Consider the following 8,551-nt stretch of genomic DNA (forward strand, 5'->3'; position numbering starts at 1 on the left):
CGTGATAGCATGCCCTACGATAGCTACTTCTCGAATCGTGACGTCAATATTTGTGTTTAACGTTATTTTCAACAAGTTTCTTATCAATTAAAAACAATTAGAATCAGGTCGAAGATGATGGAAAAAAGTGATACTTTTGTGTGTCTTTTTCACTTGCTCACCTTTATGAGTTTCTTGAATATATCTTTCTTAGGGAATCACCCAGTGTAGCTGGTTTAACGGAGAAACGTCTTACCTCGCGCTCGTTGGTGATGAAAGTGAAGTCCACAGCCAATGATTACTCAGAAAAAGTTTATGTGGGGTTGATGACTTCCACACCGCTGTTATGACGTCACAGCTAAGCGTTCGCTTGACGTGTTATATGTTTGAGAAAACACATATTTAAATAGGCCGTTCTATTATTGTGTATCACACAACCTTCATAGGAACAAATAAATTTTCATTATTTTCACGAGAACTTGACGTTTATTTCGAGGCTCACAGTATCGGTGTATCTAATTTGAGAAAAAATGTATATTTAAGGAACATTTCATTGAAATTGCTGCTATTCCAGAGGACTAAGAATACGACTATTCTATAGACCTTTTTACTCCTTGAATGATGGAAATAAGTCACAATACAATTGATATCTATTAAAAAAAACAATCAGTTACAAGATTTCATAAGCAATTTGACTCATAACATCATGAAACTTCGGATATTATTTTAGAATGCATCGATTTTTTTTATTTGAAATTTGAACAATTCAAACAAATATGCTTCGGTGGGACACGCATAGTGCTATTTCACAACACTACTGAGCGTTTAAAAGCGCCCTATGGTATGCAATTGCACAGCGTGAAAAAGTGAGATACAACCAGAGATGCCAAACTTTCTGATTTTTCAGGATTTCCCAGACTTTTTGGCTCGTATCCTGACATCCTGACAAACCCGCGATTTTGCCTGATTTTTCTAAAGTGATCCTGATTTTTCTAAAGTGATCCTGATTTTTCCTGATTTTTTAGTCTTTTATTTTGTCATAATAAAAAGGATCCTGGTTGGAAATGAGAACTGTCAGAATAGCCTACATAAAAAGCTCTCCGGTTCTCCCTTGTATAGTCATTGCTCTTTCTTTGGTTTATTATTTATAATTACGTATTAATATTTAATTTAAAATATTTATTTGAATACTTAAAACACGTAGTGAGTTTATTCCACCTGAAAATCCATTATGTTTTTCGCTTCACAATGACTGAAAATGAAACCGTCAATGCCAATTGAATGAATGAGCATTGAGGATAATTTTGCGAGATCTTTTTCTCTCTCTCTCTCTCTCTCTCTCTCTCTTTCCCTTTCTTTCTCTCTCTCTCTCTCTCTCTCTCTCTCTCTCTCTCTCTTTCTCTCTCTCTCTCTTTCTCTTTCTCTCTCTCTCTCTCTCTCTCTCTAGAATCTTATGTCAAGGATTACAGATTCATAGATATTTAGTAGATTTTTTTGTAATGTACACAATTATAAATTACTAGCTGACCCGGCAAACTTCGTCCCGCCCAAATTTTGTTTTTCGTCATCACATCCACATTTTCTTACTAAGGCTGTTCATGGGTCCAATCGCAGAATTATTCATTGATTGAGCTCCAATCTACTCTTTAAAATTACCTTTTACTATAAAATTCCTAGTACTTCAACCAAAACTCGACATTATAATATCAGATTATTTTCAGACACAATTCTCGTTCAAGTTTTTTCATCCACTTGCAAATAACATGTTTATCCGTTACGTTACATGTCATCTTTGGTTTTAATTGCTTGATTCATTCTCGAGTAACGCAGAAACTTGTGTTTCACTTGTATGGCAGCCCCCTCTTAGAGAGGGGGGTGGAGTGTCTCACTACCTTAAAATCATTTATTGCACCTTTAAACCTCCAGGTGTCAAATTTGGTTTTATTTGCTTGACTAATTCTCGAGTAATGCAGAAATTTGTGTTTCAATTGTATGGCAGCCCCCTCTTAGAGGGGGAAGGGTGGAGTGTCTAACGACCATACAATTCTTTATTGCACCCTTTAAGGTGAAAGTGGAAGCTAGCCACAAATGGCTGCCACAATGGCGCTCATTTCTTTCATCTCCCTCCCTCACCCTTCGCCCGAAAATCAATAATTTTGCGAAACAGTGTGAAGAAAATGGTCGTTTTGCACACTTCCCATCAAGTAATATCAACCAAACTCTAATCGATTACTCACAAGATATAAAATTTTCATCTGCTGTCGTACTGTATAGTGAAAAACGTCGGAAAACTCGATCAAGTGCTCTGAAAGTTTAATTTTCATTTTTCAATCTTCGGCAATTGTTTTTTTGTATTGGTGGAAGCATCGTTATTTTTTCGACACTGATGCCAGACAAGACATCATCGAAGCAGGTATAAAAAACCACTCAATAAAATGTTATTCCTGAGTCATAGCGTTTCATTTCATGAAAATCAATAAAATAAAATTGTGTTGATATCATTATAATTATTATTTTTACGTTAAATGGGTCTATAATATAAGTTTTAGCAACTTTAACATTGGGTAAGAAAATTGTATTGCAGAGTTCGGAACACTGCCACGGCTGCCTGTGTTTTCAAAAACAGTAAACGGAAAAGTATTACATTCAATCAAAATGCCTCGGCCAACGAAGAGAAGGATTAAGGCTCTCCAACGTGAATATGTGAAAACAATACGATCAACGAAGGAATTATCAACATCGAGTTACTATGCGGAAGAACTTGTTAATACCAAAAGAGCCCCACTTTGCATTTGTTATAAATTTACTCATGTTACGCTCGCATATAATCAGAATTTTACTTTAAATACAAATGCACCTTCTATCTATATATATAAAAATGGAGTGATGTCTGTCTGTCTGTCTGATTCTTATAGACTCGGAAACTACTGAACCGATCGACATGAAAATTGGTATGTAAGGGTTTTTGGGGCCAGGGAAGGTTTTCGTGATATTTTGAGACCCCTCCCCCCTCTCTAAGGGAGGCTGCCATACAAATGAAACACAAATTTCTGCATTACTCGAGAATTAATCAAGCAAATGAAACCAAATTTGGCATGTGGAGGTTTTAGGATGCAATAAATGTTTCTATGGTGATAAGATACTCCTTCCCCCTCTCTTAGAGGGGGCTGCCATACAAATGAAACACAATTTTTTGCATTACTCGGAAATTAATCAATCAAACGAAACCAAAGTTGGCATGTGAAAGTTTTAGGGTGCAATAAATGTTTCTATAATGGTTAGACAGTCCTTCCCCCACTCAAAGGGGGGGCTGCCATACAAATGAAACACAAATTTCTGCATTACTCGAGAATTAATCAAGCAAATGAAACCAAATTTGGCATGTGGAGGTTTTAGGATGCAATAAATGTTTCTATGTTGTTAAGATACTCCTTCCCCCTCTCTTAGAGGGGGCTGCCGTACAAATGAAACACAAATTTTTGCATTACCCGAGAATTAATCAAGCAAATTAAACCAAATTAGGCATATGGAAACTTTAGGGTGCAATGAATGTTTCTATGGTGGTTAGATACCCCTCCCCCCTCTCTTAGGGGTGGCTGCCATACAAATAAAACACAAATTTCTGCATTACTCGAGAATTAATCAAGTAAATGGGCGGACGAAGTTTGCCGGGTTAGCTAGTATATATATAAATTTGCATTTGTTCATCGGAACATATCGTTCATACATTTTACTTTAGTGTTGAATTGTTATTTTTTTTTTTTTTCAAAGTTTGCTTTGCTTTTCTCTCACAAACACTATTACCTCATTTTTACTCGTGGGTTTACCTATACTACTTTAATGGCTAGCTTCCACCTTCACCTTAACCTCCATATGCCTAATTTGGTTTCATTTGCTTGATTAATTCTCGAGTAATGCATAAATTTGTGCTTCATTTGTAAATTGTACCAATTATGATACCGAAACTACAGGATTCAACTGAGATGACCACGATATCTGATGTACGACCACGAGGATATGAAAAAATCTACTCCGTAATCGAGTCAGGAAAGCCTAAGCACTTTGACTCCTCAACAACGAGAATGTACAGAACAGTATCAAAGGCTTTCATTTGCATTGGTTACGAATTTCCAAAGGCGATGGATTTTGTCTCACGCTTGGATCCTGGATATGTAGTTATTGTAGGTGGATGAGAGAACTGATTTGTACGATACTCCTATTTTTCGAAGGCATTAATGATCGGATTTAGAAATGAAAAAGCGGCGACGGACCTTCCTGAGGACATTACGGATATGTCGTAGTTCGGAGTTCCTCCATGGTTTGCTGGAAGTGTGTGATGTTCGTCTTTTTCGCTGCACATGTTCTCTAAGCACTGAGTGAAGCTTGTCACAGAATATCGATACTATCCCATCCACAGATCCGCTTAGAAACAAAATCATAAAAATCGAAAAGAAAATGTCGTTTTTAGCGATTTTTGGAGTACAAAGAATCGATCCATAAAATCGAAAATCGGAGAAGAACAGATCGATCTTTTAAATGTCGATCCAAGATCGCCCAATACTAATATGATAAATTACACAGTAGTAGCCATTTAGGCGTAAGAACATTCCTTCTTTTCTTGTTGTAAGCAGAACTTCCCCAATACCAGAGCTTGCATGATGATTGTTGCATGGACATGGTTATTCTATAAGAACACAGAGATTGTCAATTGAGGGTCCTGAGATTTGAACTCAATTTCAATATTACATATTCCCGGTATATATTTGACAGAATGTACCCATATTGTCGTGTTAGACGCAGTCCGTCGTAAACGTAGTCGTAGTTTCAGAAACTTAAGATATTTCGAGTTCATGGAGAGTTTATTTTACCCAAAACTTTGAATATTTGATTTATTTTCAACTTCAGTAATAAACTAAACTAAACTAAACTATTGTAAACAGGCATTTAAAGAAGAATTCCACGGTTGATCTAGACGTAAGGCGAAATGTAGTCGCATTGCACATACTGTAAAACATACCCATAGCTTATAATTCAACACACCTAACTGTGTTTTCTGCCGCCAATTTCCAGCAGTCAACCCCATCCAAAACCCGCGAATGCATCATTCCCAGAACTTGTAACGCCTCTGGAAGCCGGTTGGCGAAATTTCGCATCGAAACGCAGCCAGTCATAAATCTGCGCACCAACGTTATATATATTTTTATATTGTCAGCATCCCGCAGCGGCAGAAACACTTTAAAATATTTTCATTTTATTGGCCCACATTTGTCTTGTGTGACTGTTCGTTGAACTGCTGCTGCTAAGCAGCTTCGCTTCGAATGTGAGTGCGTCTCGCGTAAGAAGCAAATAAGAGCAGCACCAAAGCGAAATCCGAATCTCCATTGAATATTCAAACCAACCCCCTTCTATCGAAATCCGTAGAAATATGGACACAGTGAATGATGCTGCAGGATGATTCTATTCAAATATCTGCGTCTTTCCGATACTGGCCACCGATAGCGCCAACAGCTTGTCGTACTCGCACTTTAAAGCGTAGCTAATGCAAGAAGAAAAAAAAGAGCAACAATCATATAAGCGTGGAGAAAAAACACACAAAAAAGATACTGCGGCGGTCGTTTGTTCGCATCGTTAAACTTGCTAAAAGACTCAAAATTACACACATTTTAAGTTATTTACGGCAAAAGACAATGATCGAATTGCGCCTGCGCCTGTGTGGCATTTTGCATCTTGCATGGAGCGTTGTTTTCTCTTTTGAGATCCACTCCAAATAGGCTTGGACTGGGTATATCTGAGAAATGTTTAGCCCGCGATCAAAAAGTTATCGTCAGAACCCTCCAGAAACTTTCCATAATCGAGTCGCAAGGCGGGTATACTTTGGACTACCTTAACCAATCGCGATAATTTCCCCGAAACCGTGCAATTCTTCACGAGTGTCTTCCTGCAACGGCATCAAGAATATGTGCGATCTACGCTTTTTATTCATCCTTATTTCTCTGCGCCAGCAAGGGGACCGCATTCAGGCTCCAATTTAAGTCATAATACAATGCATAATTTGTTGCTAAACGTAATCAGTGCACTTTAATCTTGTGTTTGTTGTCGCACGCGGCTCGAGGGTCCTTTGATTTCCGAACTCGTTTAGTCACACCGCCCCAGGAGCAGGGCTTCCAGAAATATATATTGTTCATCAAAGCCCATTCAATACAAAAGTATCCAGTCGGTTTGGTTATTTACGCGACAAATAACTTTTTACTCACTGGTCCGCAAAAAAATGGGTGGGTTATATCTATGATATAATCGCAAGGTTGTCGTAGGACTACCGTTGGCTCCGTAATCATTTGTTTGTTTTGTTCACACCCGCTTTTGAAGTCGTGTTAGGAAAACACATTCCGGAATTCATGTGGGTACAAAAGTACCCCCAGTTTGCAAAAATGAGTAACTCCAACTTTTTGTACTATACAGGGTTTAAACTTTAAAGTTTATTCTCCTTTAACAGTTGTACTGTCGATTTCCCCAGACTCCTTGATTAAGAAATCCGTGTTGTGGAAACACATTCCGGTCTGTACAAACGCAAGCGAGTACAAAAGTATCCGCAGCTTGCTTCTGTTTCCAATGTCGATTTCCCCAAACTTCTTGGTTTTGTAGTCTGTGTTGGGAAAACCAATTCAAAATTCATATGTATTATCAATGAAAAATTCAAAACAATTGGCAGGTTTGCATGTCAATAATTCATAACATTTCCATTTCGGTTAATAACCTGGAAAATTCGTGTTGGCATACTATTTACCAAGGCGCTTATAACAATGTATAACGGCAATACATACACACACTCTTTACAGATACACGGGCCAAAGGTTGTACCGCTCATGACAACTCTACATGAGCTGATGTTTGCGCCGGCTAGTGACCATTCTATCCTGGATTCCTCGAGTCGGTACAGACTAGGGGGGCATTGCTGATTAATGGTCAGCTGCATCCCAATAGGAAGTATCCCGTGTCGGGCACAGGTACAGAGCATTGGAGACAGCAACATCACAATTACGAAAACACTTGTAATACTAACCTCGAGCCAACCGCGAGTAATCGGTTACATATTACTAACATAGTTATAAGACAAACATTGTCGAAATATTGAACTCCCGGCCCCGTCAGGTTGACGCCATATGAGCCTTAATAAAAATATATATTTTGGATAAAAAAAACAGGTGAAGCAACAACATCACTTCAATAAGAAGGAGATTACGGTTTGTGGAGCGGGGGTTGTTTGTTTTGTTATTGCTGGGAGAGCCGCCGACAGCGTTCTGATGCTGTTTGTAAACAATACCGACAGAAATTCCAATATGGCTGAAAGTGATTTTTCTCGATATTTTCACATATCTTCGAAATTGCGGTCTTACGTTCATCAACCATGATGTTCTGCTTTTCCTCAGCATAGATTCTGCATACTAGATCTCCCAAAGATTTTCAACAGGATTCAAGCTTGAAGAGCGAGTCGGCCAGTCCAATAAGTCTAGTTTTTGTTCTTCGATCCATTGCTTAGTTTCCTTGCTGGAATGTGATTTTTTTTTGTAACAATATCCACGCAACAATGGTAGGAGAGAGGATTCCAGAATATATATGTAATCATTGCTATTCATTTTGCACGATAAGAAGGCTCAATTGAGTTTTCCGTCTGCACAGAATCCAGCCCAAACCTTGCAAGAGCCTCCACCAAAGTTTCTTGTTAAAAATACTTTTCCTTCTTCCATAAATCACGCCAGTACCCGTTGAAACTATAAGGTTCATCCAAATTGAACTCTTTTCGTCACTGAAGATAACCTAGCAAAGTTGAAAGTGAAAAAAAATCCGTCTATCCGTCCGTGGTACACACTCGATAAAAAAATAAGAGGAACAGAATGCGAAGTCAGAAATTTTAAGTGATTTTTGACATACTGTAACTTCGTGAAAAATCAATGCAAATCGATGGGATGTACATCAATCTGAAGCTACAACTCTCAGGTATTAGAATATTTTACGTACATATTTTTATCTTGGCGTGTGTAGGTGTAGTGGGCAACAATATCGGGAAGAAACGAAAAACCGATTTTTTGCTAACCAATTCAACAGCAAATCGAATTTACCTTATCAACCAGCTTTCATTTGGTTCCTAACAGTCTTCCGAAAAACACTTACACATGTCCACGCGATGTGAAAATTCCATGTTTTTGTTTGAATTCGAACATGATTTTCGCTAGTGTTGAATGTCTATCCCAAACACGAACAATGATACACAAACATAAACATGTGAAAACAAACACGATGTTTATAATTCAAGAACATCATGTACAGACATATCACCCGATGTCGCAGTATTCATTGCTTTCGTTTCGCTTCTTTTCATACACGGAAAGAAATTATTCATCCCAAAACATCTCTTCGTAGAATACTTTTTCACAGTAACGAACTTGAAATTTAGTTCGCATTACAAAAGTTGCACGAACTAAGAGGCTATGAGTTCATGCACATTTTGCAAGTCCTGTTAAATAATCCTTGGTTTCGTGCAAAGAAAACATTCTCTGAATAGAAAGAAGCTTTC

Source organism: Toxorhynchites rutilus, chromosome 1 (genome assembly GCF_029784135.1).
Source record: "Toxorhynchites rutilus septentrionalis strain SRP chromosome 1, ASM2978413v1, whole genome shotgun sequence".
NCBI classification, from domain to species: domain Eukaryota; kingdom Metazoa; phylum Arthropoda; class Insecta; order Diptera; family Culicidae; genus Toxorhynchites; species Toxorhynchites rutilus.